Below are 14,805 nucleotides of genomic sequence, written 5' to 3' on the forward strand. Positions count from 1 at the left end.
TGTAACCTCACTTCTCGCAGCAAGGGAACCGCCAGAAGGCCCTCGGCACTGGACCTGAGTGTCTGGGCTGGATGGTGGGGGTGGAGACGCTCCTTCAGGCATACTGGGCCAAGGCCGTTTAGGGTTTTAAAGGTCAGCACCAACAAGGAAATATCCGGAAACCTTGTTCCACCCAACCCAGCTGCCTGAGCCAGCCTGCCTGTGTTGGCTACCTATGCTGTCTAACCTCATCAGCTGTATTGTTCCTGTATAGATGAGCCTTGGCTCCCTTCCAGCTGTAAGATTCTATTATTCTAAGATGTATAGTTCATTTCACTACAATAGGCTAACATGCATCCATTCTGAAAAATAAGGGTGAACAGTAATAATATAATAATAATAATAATTTATTATTTGTACGCCGCCCATCTGGCTGGGTTTCCCCAGCCACTCTGGGCGGCTTCCAACAAAGATGAAAAATACACTAAAATGTCACATATTAAAAACTTCCCTGAACAGGGCTGCCTTCAGATGTCTTCTGAATGTCAGGTAGTTGTTTATCGCTTTGACATCTGATGGGAGGGCGTTCCACAGGGCGGGTGCCACTACCGAGAAGGCCCTCTGTCTGGTTCCCTGTAACTTGGCTTCTTGCAGTGAGGGAACTGCCAGAAGGCCCTCGGAGCTGGACCTCAGTGTCCGGGCAAAATGATGGGGGAGGAGACGCTCCTTCAGTGAGAGAGAGAGAGAGAGAGAGAGAGAGAGAGAGAGAATTTGCATAGTGCTTTAGAACAGTAATCTTCAACCTTTTACCTTTTTTCAGACCTGGAACCTGCTTTTAAGCCAAGCATACACATTCGGAAACCAATTTCTTCATTTTTTGCCATATATTTGTATGATGTTAAGATTGCGGTTGTGACCCAGCTTAGATCAGGCCATGTCCCAGTAGTCAACCCCAATCCACCAGCTGAAGACTCAACTTGAGTAATCAAAAGCATTTTTGGTAGAAATGTGCTCTAAACAAGAACATAGAGTGGTTTGATGCAAAGATGCATACCGGTATTTGATGCATATACAACCTTTGTTGGTTGTATATAAAAGGGCATTTTTGCAGGTCTCCTACATCTTTAATAGTTTTTCATGAAAGGGGGTCTCCTGCACCTTTAACAGTTGTACCTTGTCATGCATGCCTGCAAAAATGTGAATATTCTATTGGGACGCTAGCACACTAAAATGCAACTGGAGGAAACAGATTTGTCCATCCTTATGTGCAATCGGTGGTGCAGTCCAGAATTCCACACCTCTTTTTGCTCTCACGGCTCATTATTGCAAAATAAGAAAGGGCACGTGAGAGAAAACTCAAAAGGAGCACGGGGGTCGTGCAGCAGGCTGTTCCATCTGCCCTTCCAGCCTCTCTCCTCTTGACTTCCTGGGTTTTCCCTCTCCCTTAAGGATGTGGAAGGAAAGCCACAATCTCCTGCCCCCACCCCAGCCTGCACAATGCTATTTTGTTAAGTGTTTGATCTCTCCGATGACCCTGCCACTTTATCTGTTGGCTTTTATTTTTCAGGAGCCTGTTGCCCATACTTTACTCTAATAGTTGCTATAATTCTTGAGCAATGGAGCTCACTTTCGGCTGTGCTGAATTAAAAAGAAGGCACTTTAATACTGGCCCCCGGCAATACGCTAATGGCTTGACAGTGATGGATTTGCATAAAGATGAATGAGACGGGCTTGCTTGACATGACTTTTAATAAATGATTGAGAAGGAAGGCAGACGTTGTGTGCTTTGGGAGGTGGGAGGGAGAGCAAGGAAGATGCGTTATGAAGAGACGTGAGCTCTTGTGCCACCTCTACTTCATGCACTCCTATTACATAGGCACTCATTCTCCATTGGATAACACACGTGGTAATTTAGGAAGCCTTCAGAAATATGGACCTAAAGCCCTTGTTCTTGGAATGGGAATGGCACATGGTTGCTGGGAATCAGTTCCCGCTTGCAAGTTTCCCAGAGATGTCTAGTTGGCCACTGCGAAAACGGAATGTTGGTCTGCTGTTACGTTCTTATGATGCTAAATTTATTTCCCACTCCACAAGAAGGCGGGAGAAGGTTAAACCACAGAGCCTAGGACCTGCCGATCAGAAGGTCGGCGGTTTTAATCCCCGCGACAGGGTGAGCTCCCATTGCTTGGTCCCAGCTCCTGCCAACCTAGCAGTTCGAAAGCACGTCAAAGTGCAAGTAGTTAAATAGGTACCGCTCTGGTGCGAAGGTAAACGGCGTTTCCGTGCGCTGCTCTGGTTCGCCAGAAGCGGCTTAGTCATGCTGGCCACATGCTGTACGCCGGCTCCCTCGGCCAGTAAAGTGAGATGAGCACCGCAACCCCAGAGTCAGCCACGACTGGACCTAATGGTCAGGGGTCCCTTTACCTTTACCTTTACCACAAGAAGGCAAGCAACGTTTTTCACAAACCCCACCATGGATTGCAACCCAACTCAATAAATTCCACACTCTGGCCCACTCCGGATTTTAAGAGAGACCACCAGCTTAGGTCTCCTGCTCAATGAGTGGCCGGGTACCATGCCATGCTTTAAAAATGTTATCAGGCAGTTCCAGGGCCTAGGCAAGCCAATTGGACAAATAAAGCAAACCAACCAGGCACTGTGGATATCAAGGGAAACAATCCTGTAAATCTGAATGATTTCTGAACCAGAACTGATGGGGTTCACCTATCCCTACTGAAAATCAATGCAGCAGATGAGCAGCTGATGTAACCAGCTGTATTGTGCATTGAGCTGGCCACATAGCTCATGTCAATTTTCAATCATGGGGTTGACCTTAAATAAGAGTGGATTCAGAGGGCCATTTTGTCATCACTGGGTGATTTCTAGGCAGTGAACTTCAGCTGAAGAGCCACGTGAAACTAAGGCTTATCTAGGTGGCAAACCTAGACTTGCTGGGGGGTAAGTAAAACCCATAGTGAGATTTATTCCCAAGTAAACATACATAAGATTGGCTTCTTAGCACCTATCTCCTTCCACTTATAGCTAACATGCTAAGAGATAATGTCCATTGAGGACACAAGGAGAAGGGGACGACAGAGGACGAGATGGTGGGACAGTGTTCTTGAAGCTACTAACATGAACTGCTAACAAACTGCGGGAGGCAGTGGAAGACAGGAGTGCCTGGCGTGCTCTAGTCCATGGGGTCACAAAGAGTTGGACATGACTAAACGACTACAACAAATTTCATCTAACTTAGTATTCACTAGCCTGACTGGCCCTAGGGATTCAGATGGAGGACATTCCCATTTCTACCTGGAGATACTGAAGATGGAATCTGAGACCCTCTGCATGTAAAGCAGATGTTCTATGACTGGCCTATGGCCCATCCCATGTATATTCAGAAGTAAATCTCACAGACAGAAGTCACTAGCAGGTTGGAGAATCGCTGGTTTCTATATCAGCCCATCAACCACCACTGCTAATATTTTCTGCTGCTTTTTGCATTTGGATTTGACTCTGTTCAAGATCTGTTTAAAACAGTGGGGCAGATGGAACATGGCTCACGAACCTAGATTCAAATCCCTGCTAAAGATTAGGGATGGGGTGTGAGGAATGCTTGCGTTTTAAGAAGCAGCTACCTAATTCACACTTCACGTAAAACGAAACATAGTTATCCTTCAAAATTCACACTTCTCGAAATTTTGTGATACGCTTCTCCAGCAATAAAGTACCGTATTTTTCGCTCTATAACACGCACCAGACCATAACACGCACATAGTTTTTAGAGGAGGAAAACAAGAAAAAAAAATTCTAAACGAAATAGTGGATATATGATTTTTGTGGTTCATGCTGTGGCCACAGACATGTGATCTGACAGTGAGTTTGGAGTAGCCCAATGCAAAAATCCTGAGGATCCATGTGGATCCATGCTTTGTAACCACGGAGGAGGGAAGGAAGGGGAACCATGGATCCTCTGCTCACGACTGCAGCAGATCCCCCCCGCCACCCTCAGGCATTCGCTCCATAACACGCATAGACATTTTCCCTTACTTTCTAGGAGGAAAAAAAGTGAGTGTTATGGTGCAAAAAATACGGTATGTAAATAAAATGAGTCAGATGAAGATCTGGGAGATCACGGTTCAAATAGCCTCTCAGCTATGAAGGTCCCTGGGTGTCCTTGAACACATCACTGCCTCTTAGCCTGACCTACTTCTCAGGGTTGTTGTGGGAATTAAATGAGAAGGGGGAGAACCATGTACAGCCTCCTCAGAGAAAATCATGGGATATAAATGCAACATACCAGGAGAAAGTGTGGAAAAATGCATATATTGGTGAAAAAATGCATCACATTATGGGGAAATTGCTTGTGGAATGTGTATGTTAATCAAAACTGCCAACAAAAATGTGTTCCTTAGGAGAAATTCACATTAAACCGCTGCCAAAATGACATGAGGGCTTTGTTGTTGTTGTTGTTCTAAGATCATGCACACACAAATTGCTGAGGGAATGTAGAGTGCTGAGTTTAAGTCAGGGGGAAAATAGAAGCTGAGAGCACTGCCGGATTTACATATAAGCTAAACAAGCTATAGCTTGGGGCCCCACTCTCTTTAGGGCCCCCAAAAAAATTAAAGGGGGGGGAAACTGGATGTACGTCTCTAAAGTATAAGATAAAAAACAAATAAAATGGCTTTAGATACCTATTAGGTCCATAAGTTACCATATAGCATATATTCAACACAAAAAACAGCTGGACATATAAAGGGCCCCATTACCTTCAGTAGCTTAGGGCCTCATCAAACCTAAATCCAGCCCTGGCTAAGAGAAACCAACACAAACAGATTTTTTTCACTCCTTCCAAAAATAGTCAAATCTGTCAGTTTTGGTTCCTCTCAGGATGCTTCCAGGCACGGGCTTTATATTCATATCCAGGTTTTGTGTGTGTGTGACTGACATGTTAGTTTCCACACTGACTATTTGAATTTCATTGCTATCCAGTCATTGGCTGCCCACACCAGTGGGTGGAACTTAATGGTATCTGTGCTGCGCTGTATCAAAAGAACTTCTCCTTCATTCTGCTGAGGCATAGATTTTCTGGGTAGCTTGGGCAAATCGCTACTTCTCAGCTAATGTTGCAGCATTGTTGTAATCGTAAAATAAGAGGAAACTTTGGCATGCTGGCCTGAGGATCCTAGGAACCCAGAATGTAACAATTGTGACTTTAAAGAGTTGCAGGTGAACTCTTGGCCACACACCTGCCAAAAGGACTTGCTATCAAGACAGACATCATTTTTAATTATTGTTGCTGTTGTTTAGTCGTTTAGTCATGTCCGACTCTTCGTGACCCCCTGGACCAGAGCACGCCAGGCACTCCTGTCTTCCACTGCCTCCCACAGTTTGGTCAAACTCATGTTAGTAGCTTCAAGAACACTGTCCCACCATCTCGTCCTTTGTCATCACCTTCTCCTTGTGCCCTCCATCTTTCCCAACATCAGGGTATTTTCCAGGGAGTCTTCTCTTCTCATGAGGTGGCCAAAGTATTGGAGCCTCAGCTTCAGGATCTGTCCTTCCAGTGAGCACTCAGGACTGATTTCCTTCAGAATGGATAGGTTTGATCTTCTTGCAGTCCATGGGACTCTCAAGAGTCTCCTCCAGCACCAGAATTCAAAAGCATCAATTCTTCAGTGTTTTTAAATGTTACTAGCACTGTAATCTGATGGGCGGTGGGGAGGGACACATACGACGCATCTAATGCTACCATTTCTCCCTTGGACTCCAAATGCAAACCTTTTCCCTGAAGCAACCTCTCCACACCTCTCGTTTCATTTCAGCCTTGCAATTGGTGAGAAATACTTCAGAGACCAGCCAGCCATCCTCTCAACCCCTTGGGGAGCCAGTTTGTGGGATAATTCCGCAGAGCTGCTTGTCACGGCGATCTGATGGGCAAGATCAGCTCCAGCATTTCAATGTTTGTCAACGAAAGTTAATTCAGGAAGGAGAGGTGGTTGAGGTAAGATAGTATTATAGAGTATTTTAAAAAGCAATTGGATGTTGAGGCAGCCGGTCTCACAGATGTCAGATCACATTGACCTCAGTGCAGCCTGCTGTTGAGGGATGAGAGACACAGTATTATTCTTATATGATAAACAGGGCGTTTGATACTATTCCGGCTCCTCCACTCAGCCTCAAGAGTGACTTGGAGCCAATCTTTGAATGCCACACAGTCACATGATCCAGCTTTCCTTGGGCTGTAGTGCATCATATTGCAGGATGCGTCCCACATGTTTGAACATCCCTCCATTAATATAAAATGCTCTGGATACAGAAAACCAGGAGGAGGTTAGGAGCAACTGCAGAACACTTACTCGTACATATTAATTTTCTATATGCAAAAAAAGGCATTCCTCCATGTGATGGCATTCAAACACACACACACACACCACTTGTAATTTGAATGGTAATAATCCAGTATCAATTATATGCCAGGTGTAAATCAGCTATCAGTATAGGAAGGGGACCGAGTAATTAGGCATAGCACTTGCCATATGGACATGGGATAGGAGCAACAGAAATCCTTCTGTACTGTTTTTTAAAAACCCCACCAGCTTATGAAATAAGCTGTTCAAGGACACAGTGAAACTTTTGTGTGATTTTTCTTCTTACTTTTCACAAGCATATTGGTAGAACATTTATCAAGCAACAGGAATGGGGAAGACTGGACCATGCTTGCTGTTCCAAATTAATCATTATACAATGTCTTGATCTAGGGTGATGATCCTCAGCACAGCATCCCTGAGGCAGATCCACACCACATGTTTAAAGCACATCCAACAGGCTTTTAAAGCAGACAACATCCCCCAAAGAATCCTGGGAAATGCAGTTTTCCACCCTCACAGAACTACAATTCCCAGCACCCTTAACAAACCAGAGTTCCCAGAATTCTTTGGGAGAAGACATGCTCTTTAACTGTATGGCCTGTGTGCAGAATCTTATCTCTCTGTTTACGGTACCGTTTTAATGTCTGCAGTTTCATACACTGCTTGGAGACTTGAAATATTAAACCACTTCGAAACGCTTTTAGATAAATAATAAAGAAACATCTTGCTTGCTTCCATACACCCAGTTTCAAACTGCCCCAGTGTTTCCTTCCCTCCCCCTTTCCTCCCTCTCTCTCCCTGTCTCTCCACTGAGCCACTTGCTACTGAGAAGAGCAAGCCATTTCTGAAATAAAGGTTTGGACTCCTGTCACCTTCAGTTTAACCAAATGGCTACAATTTTATTAACTCCACTTGAGCATTAACTGAGTAGTTATCCTGCCCAAGCTTAAGGTCAGACAGTGATGGCCCATTACTTAAATGGAGTAGCTCCTCTACACAAGCAGTCCCTGAAAATAAGGTGGTGACGCTAGCAAAGGAGTCGACTATATCCCAAGCTGGGCGGTGTGAATTAGAGCCACCATCTCAAGGTGCATTTTTTAGGAGCAGGTTATCATTCTCAGTGCAATACTCATGCAATACTCATGTGGCCCCCGAGCCATCATAAGCAGTGAAAAAAGGTAAGAACACAATAACAGCCTTCTGGATCAGGCCAGTGTGGCAGATGTCCAGTTTGATAAGGCTCTGCCACCGATCCTCAATCAAATAATAATGTTATTATTTTTACCCAGCCACGCTGGGTGGCTTCCAACACATATAAAAACATAATGTAACATCAAACATTAAAAACTTTCTGATACAGGGTCGCCTTCAGTTGTCTTCTAAAAGTCGAAGAGTTATTCATTGCCTTGACATCTGATGGGAGGGTGTTCCACAGGGAGGGCGCCACTACCAAGAAGGCCTTCTGCCTGGTTCCTTGTACAGTGGTACCTCGGGTTACAGAAGCTTCAGGTTACAGATGCTTCAGGTTGCAGACTCCGCTAACCCAGAAATAGTACCTCAGGTTAAGAACTTTGCTTCAGGATGAGAACAGAAATCGCACGGCGGTGGCGGAGCAGTGACGGGAGGCCCCATTAGCTAAAGTGGTACCTCAGGTTAAGAACAGTTTCAGGTTAAGAACAGACCTCCAGAACGAATTAAGTTCTTAACCCGAGGTACCACTGTAGCTTCACTTCTTGCAGGGAGGGAACCACCAGAAGACCCTCGGAGCTGGACCTCAGTGCAGGCCCTCCAAGTTTCCCTGTTTTCCAGGAACATCCCTGGTTTAGAGAAGTCATCTTGGTTTCTGATTTGATCCCAGAATTTGATTCTTAGGTTGTTCCTATTTTCATTGGAGAAATGTTGGAGGGTATAGAGTTATCCGACCCCCGAGCCGTCTGAAGGCAATCCTGTATAGGGATCTTTTTTTCAATGTTTAATGTTTTGTGATGTCTTTATATGTGTTGGAAGCTGTGCAGAGTGGCTGGGGCAACCCAGTCAGATATGTGGGGTATAAATAGTAAAACTATCTGTCAGAGCTGCCTCAGGTCCCAGCTCACAAAGGACCAACGCCAGTTTCTCTTTATATACAAAAGTCTTTATTGAAGTCCATTGATGGTTTGACAGTAGCGGCGCGCAGCCCTACGTCTGTAACTCTAGACCGTTGTAGCTCCCTCTGAGTCCGTCCCTCCCCGACACCAGTTTAAGATCCTTGCCTTGCTCCACCTGCTTCTTTGTTCCCTCTTCCGCTGGGTCCTCCTGCCCGCTAGGGATTCGCCCTTCCTAGACTCCTCCTACGCTGATGATTCCCTGGATTGTTCCCCCTCCCTCCGGCGGGCTTTAGGACCTGGTTCCCAATCCGGGGGCTCTGCTGTCCCGCGCACCTGTACATTTGAACTTGGCGCGCGCGCCCAGCTCCCAACCTCCCTTCTGATCGTTACACTACTCCTGTCACTGCTTTCCCCCTCTTCCGGGAGGATAACTGGTTCTGACCTCCCCTGCATTCCCCCCTTCTCCGATGGAGGCGCGGTCAACCCTGACTCATCTCCTCTCCCTGCTGGAGGAGACGCTGCCCCTGACACACAGGAACCTTCCCCCCCACCCTGCTACGCTCTGGTGGGGAAGCTGGTTCTGATCTCCAGCTGCCGCTCTGGGAATCCCCGCTGGCCACTTGTTTCTGGTGTGTCCCCCCTGGGACCCCCCTAGTCCTGACCACCGGCGCCCCCTTCTGGGAATCCTCTGATTCGCTGGAGAGGCTCATGGAATCCCTCGGATCACTGTCATTCTCCTCCCCGCTGTCCTCAGATTCTTCCCATTCGCTCTCCATCTCCTGTCGCCGCTGTGCCTCTGTCCCTGAACCCCTGACACTATCACTATGGAATGGGAAATCCCTATTTTCAATGGAGAAAAGTTGGAGGGCATATCAGTGTCTGAGCTGAATGACGGGGGTGGAGACACTCCTTCAGGTATGATACAAATTTTCACAGACTATTCTAGAATAGGAGTAGTCCTCAAAATACGGTGACCCACATTCTCTCTCCCCCTTCAAACACAGCTCACAAACTACCACTAAGGCCTGGCAGATGGCCTTGGCCTTGAGACTCTCTCCAGGCCACCTACCCCACCAACCTTGCCTCACACTGTCCTTGAGTGTTTTTGCCTGTCTGGAATATGCCCTTGATTTCTGATCGTGGCTCTTGCTTGCCTGCATGGAGAGTAGAGTATGCGAATGTGTGAATTACAAAATTCCTTGCCATCTTAAAAACATCCCAGAGAATCAGTCCTAGCGAAAATCTGCAACATTCTTAACAACTCCGGGGGGGGACGGACATCACAACCTAATAGCCTGAGTGTAACTATAACAGGGCTTTCTTGGTGGTGGTTCCTTATTTGTGGAGTGTCCTTGTCAAAATGCATCAGTCCCCCTCCATTATTGGCTTACAGGAGGAATTTTAAAGCATTCCTGTTAAGCCATGCATATAAAGGCTGAAGGATACCATTATTGGCAACCATGAAAGTTTTAACGTTGAGAGTTTGTGGTTGTTTTTAGATGTTTTCAGATGATTTTTATGTGTTTAGTTTTGTTTATAAGTTACTGTGTCTTTTTTTATTTTTTTATTTTTTATTGCTGATGTGTTTGTCACCTGAGGATCAACAATAACTACTGCTGCTACTCAGATGTTAAATCCCACAGAGTTCATTGGGGCTTACTCCCGGGCAAGTGTAAACATGTTTAGGATCAGGATGCAAGCATCCCCAATACATCCAAACCACAGTGACTTTTAAATTATCATTGTAAAGTTCTGAAGCCAATTATCCTAGCTTGAACTTTCCCGCTGTGTCGTATTTCCCCTAGATGCATCGTAGAGAGCACTTGAAAAAGTCTCAAATATCAGCATGTGAACTCCCAACCTTATAAAAATCACTGACATTTTATCACTCCGTCGGTTTTTCTAAAGCCGGTGATGGAGACATTATTTATGAGCTTTCTTGATAAAAGCTTTATTATGGATAGTCTATGTGAAAGATGCCTAAACTGAATTTGAGGTTGAACTCTCTTTCACACACACACACACACACACACACACACACACACACACACACACGAGAAAAGCCTGGGACACAGAGTGAAGATACTGGAATAAAGAAACATGAAAAGCTTTGCCTTCCTCAAACACCCTAAACAAAATCAAATTAATCAAGAGATCTGAGCTCAACTCCCCATCCCCCACTGTAACTCTACTTTTACAGAGCCAACTCCAACCTGTGACCAGCTGGACCTCTGTGCAGAAATAAATTAACTGGAAAGCCAAAACTCAGCTTTTGCAGTCAACTGGAAGAAAAGAGGACGAAGGTGTGACCCCTTTTCTCCTCTTTAAAAACAACTTTGTGAAGAAACTTTTTTGTGAAGAAATAAAAGTAGTATTTACTTACATAACCCAGGTCTTGAAGCAGCAATTACAGTAACAAAATGAAGACAGGTTTATAACGATTTAAGTTACAAAAGTACAAAACGGAAGGTCAAAAATTATGTCTGAGCTGCAGAATGCATACATGCACATGTGGTCAGCTTGAAAGCATGATGAAAAAAGGAGAGGAGTTTGCCCAGGTAGGAAGGACGTAGTGTTGCCACTTCCTGCCGTGGCAGACAAAGGAAGTGATCTCACAGAGTTCTCTCTAGCAGATTTTGCAGGAAAGCTCTGAGTCTCAGCCCCTTCATGTGCCCATCTGGCAAAACATGAATTGCTGGTTTGACTGCAATAATGTTCCACGCTAGGAGCCACTGGTGAAAGCTGAGTTCAGGGTGGGGACCAAAGGTGGACAAACTATCACAGAAGCGCCATGACATGTTCCCCACCAGAGGTTCTACCCCTCCCCTCAGTCAAATCAAGTTTGCCAACCTAAGGAACACACACTTCATCGTTTCACAAGCAAAAACAAGGGAAGACATGTTACACACCCGAATTCTCGCACCAAGAGTCCTTCCCCATTTTTTATTAAATTTATATATCACTTCTCCTTCAAAAAGCTCCAGGTGGTATACATAACTCCTCCCCTCCACTTTATCCTCACAACAAGCCTGTGAGGGGTAGGCTAGGTACCACCAGAGGCTGTAAGTATTGTAGTTTTCAAAGCTTGCTTTTCTTTTTTTTACTGGGTCTTCCCAGATCGTAGTGAAGGGATGTTGGGGAAATATGTTTACATTTATGTCTTTGTTTGAAAAGGCAAGTGTCATGTTCAGGTGTACACTTCTAGGCCTAACCCTCATGTGTGAAGATCTTCTGTTTGGATCTGTTTAAAAATACTCCTGATGAAGGTGGGAGAAGAAGAAGAAGAAGAAGAAGAAGAAGAAGAAGAAGAAGAAGAAGAAGAAGGGTCTTTTTTGCAGTTGCCCCATGGATGTAGAATATTCTTACAGGACACAACTTACTTTATCTCCCTTTTAAGCATTCCAGGCAAGCATAAGCTGGCCTGTGTTCTTCGTGCTTATCATCTTTTGTGGCTTTTACTGCCATGGTTCACTAGTGATTTTATGTATTTTTTACACACACACAAAAAGCCAGTGTTATTTGGTCTAAGCATTGTTGGGCTGGTTCTGAAGTCTGTTTGGAATCATTGTGCCCCAGCAAATATTAGAGAGGGTGTGAACAGACATTCAAAAGAAGCTCTTTCTCTTTTGTGCATGTTAAGCAGATATTAGCTTGCACGAAGACCTTCTGGAAAGGATAAATGCATCATGGTAGATTCAGTCTGCTCTGGGCTCTTCCTGTCCTAAGTTCCACCCCGCCCCCAAAAAACCACCCACCAATATTTGTTGCATTTCTCCAAAGCTATGGGTTCCCCCAGACCTGCTGGTTCCTCACACATGGGTGTTGCCAATTTGACTAGATAACTAACAGCATTCAAGTCGGAGCATTGGAAATAGATGGAATGATTTATAGCATCTGGGGCATCAATGGCAGTACACAACTTGGGATTCTTTTAAGGAGATTGGGGCAACACTTCTAGTAAATACAAAAGCTGCAAAACCTATAAAATGTCCATCAACACAGACCAGCTGTTGTCGTATCAGACAACCAAAAAGTGACTGGGAATGTGGAAAACGTTAGATTTTAAATTTCGTATATTTAGATCTTAGCTGGCTCTGTTCTTCGTTTTCCTGTTTTTATTGTTAATTATAATTCATTGTTATTGTTACTCATCTTGGAAGTCCTTGAGAAGGCCAAAAGGCAGGATAAAATTTTATTCGTATAAATAAATTTGCTTTATGTGCACATTCCCCTTTGTCTGTAAAAACAGAGAATTGGAAAGATGAAGGCAAAAGCAGCCAAAAGTTAGATGTTGAATCCCCAGTGCCTATTACTTTCCCCTATGCTCTACAGTTAGTTTCCCACTCCTCCTCTCTGGTGCAGAAATCTAGGGGTCAGAAACTGCAGGTGAGAAATTGCTGGTCAAAACTGCAATTTAGAACCAGGTCAAGTGGGAAGGGACGTGCTCCGTGCAGAATTTGGGAGTAGAAAGGATTCAAACCAGAATAAACGCTTGACAAGAGATGTGCAGCATTTAGGAATTCAATTGGCTCTCCTGGAACTTCCATCCAAGTATGGGTACAATCTTTTACTCACTTACCTAGGAGTAAGCCCCATTGTTTATTTATTCTGTTGTTTTATCGTTACATTAATAGCCCACCTTTCCTGCAGAGAACTAGGCGAGCGTGGTTCTCATCAGGTTATGCTGAGCCCCGTAAATTTCATGGCTTATCAATGAAGGCTCCTTGCCCTTACACCCGCGTAAAAATGGTTGCTGCTTTTTAAAGTGCCAGGTCTGCCACTGTCCTCATTGTTATGTACTGTTTATATGGTGTTGGTTTGTATGTGTGTTGTTTTTTAATTATGTTGTAAGTAACCTTGGGTGGTATATTTACCCTAGAAGGGCAGAACATTGACGCTCAAAGAAATATGCAGAGGGATCGAACCAAACGTCTGCCCTCATTATTCAAACTTTCCTTTTTCTGGTTCAAAGAGAAACTACCCCTGTAGTGTTATTTGAGGACAAAGGTTCCTAACTCGTGGTTAAAGTTTGGGATGTTTTGATGTCATAATGATGATGATGATCATTATTCATTGTTGCTTTGTTGCTGCTGCTCTTTTTGTGTTAAAAGTCTGTGGTTCTTTGCTGTGATAATAACGTTGCTAAAAACTATCATTTTCGCTTATTATGATTATAGCTGGTATTGTGATCATTTGACATGCTCTGCACCTGCGTCGAGTTGAGCAGGGTCTGGTATGGTTTCAAATTTGATAGGGGGGGCGGCCGCGTGTTGAGATCCCTGCACTGGGGGGGAGGGTTGGACTAGATGACCCTCGGGGTCCCTTCCAACTCTATAATTCTATGATTCTTCTAGGAAGCCACTTTCAGGAGGGAAAAGCCCTGATTTCGATTTCCAGCATTTTAAAATGCGACTCTGGAGCGGAGAGCGTGGAGTGGCGCTTGTCTGCGTTTCGTTTCTTCCAAGCAAGCTTCCCTCGCTCGTCGGCATGCAGCGCTCCAACTCTCATCTAAAGGAAGCATCTTCCTTACTCGCGAGGAATGCCCCCCGCGCGCGTCGATTGCCCGGCAGAATCGCCAGCAGGTTTCGGTGCAGAGAAACGCACGTGTTCAGCGCAGCTCTCGCCAAGGCTTCAGAGAAATGCGCTTTGCTACCTCGAGACGCCGCGGATTGAACCGGGCACCGTCTGCGCGCAAAGCAAATGCGCTTCCACTGAGCCAAGGCTCTATATCATCCCGTCCCGTCGGACTGTCATTGATCAAAAAGAAGTCTAGCTCTCCCGGAGGTCCACCAGCAGAATGAGCAGCAGCACCCGCCTCCAGCAAGGCTGACCTGATCCAGAGTTTGGAAAAAGTGAAGTATCAACCGAGGCCCCAGCATCTAAAATTAGCTACCTACGCCCCTGATCCCTCTGGTCGTTTGCCTCCGTCTAAACCATCCATTGTGGAAATCTTAAGCTAGGAGCTCATCCACACAACACGTGGGACAGGTGGGAACGCGGAGATCTGCTCTTTCCACTAAACCCATCACTCTCCCGTCTCAATTTGTGGTGTTGGTTATGAGATTTAAAATCATATTAAAAGGCTTACATCGCAATCTCTCCTTTCCTCTGTCGTGGACCCAAAAGAGGTCTCTTTCACCCAAGCTCTGACCTAGACCCAGACCTGTTTCTCTCCAGCAAGGTGGTAAAGTAAGGTAAGGTAAGGTGGTAACCACGGAGAATCATAAGAGTTGAAAGGGACCCGCAAAGACCATCTAGTCAAACCCTAAATAATCCTTGAAAGATGGCCCAGCCAACCCTCCAACGAAGGAGACTGCCCACCACCTTTCGAGGAAGTCTTCTCCTACTCTGGGGCTGTGTAGGAA

This window comes from Podarcis liolepis, assembly GCF_965112155.1.
Source record: "Podarcis liolepis genome assembly, chromosome: 9".
Classification (NCBI taxonomy): Eukaryota; Metazoa; Chordata; class Lepidosauria; order Squamata; family Lacertidae; genus Podarcis; species Podarcis liolepis.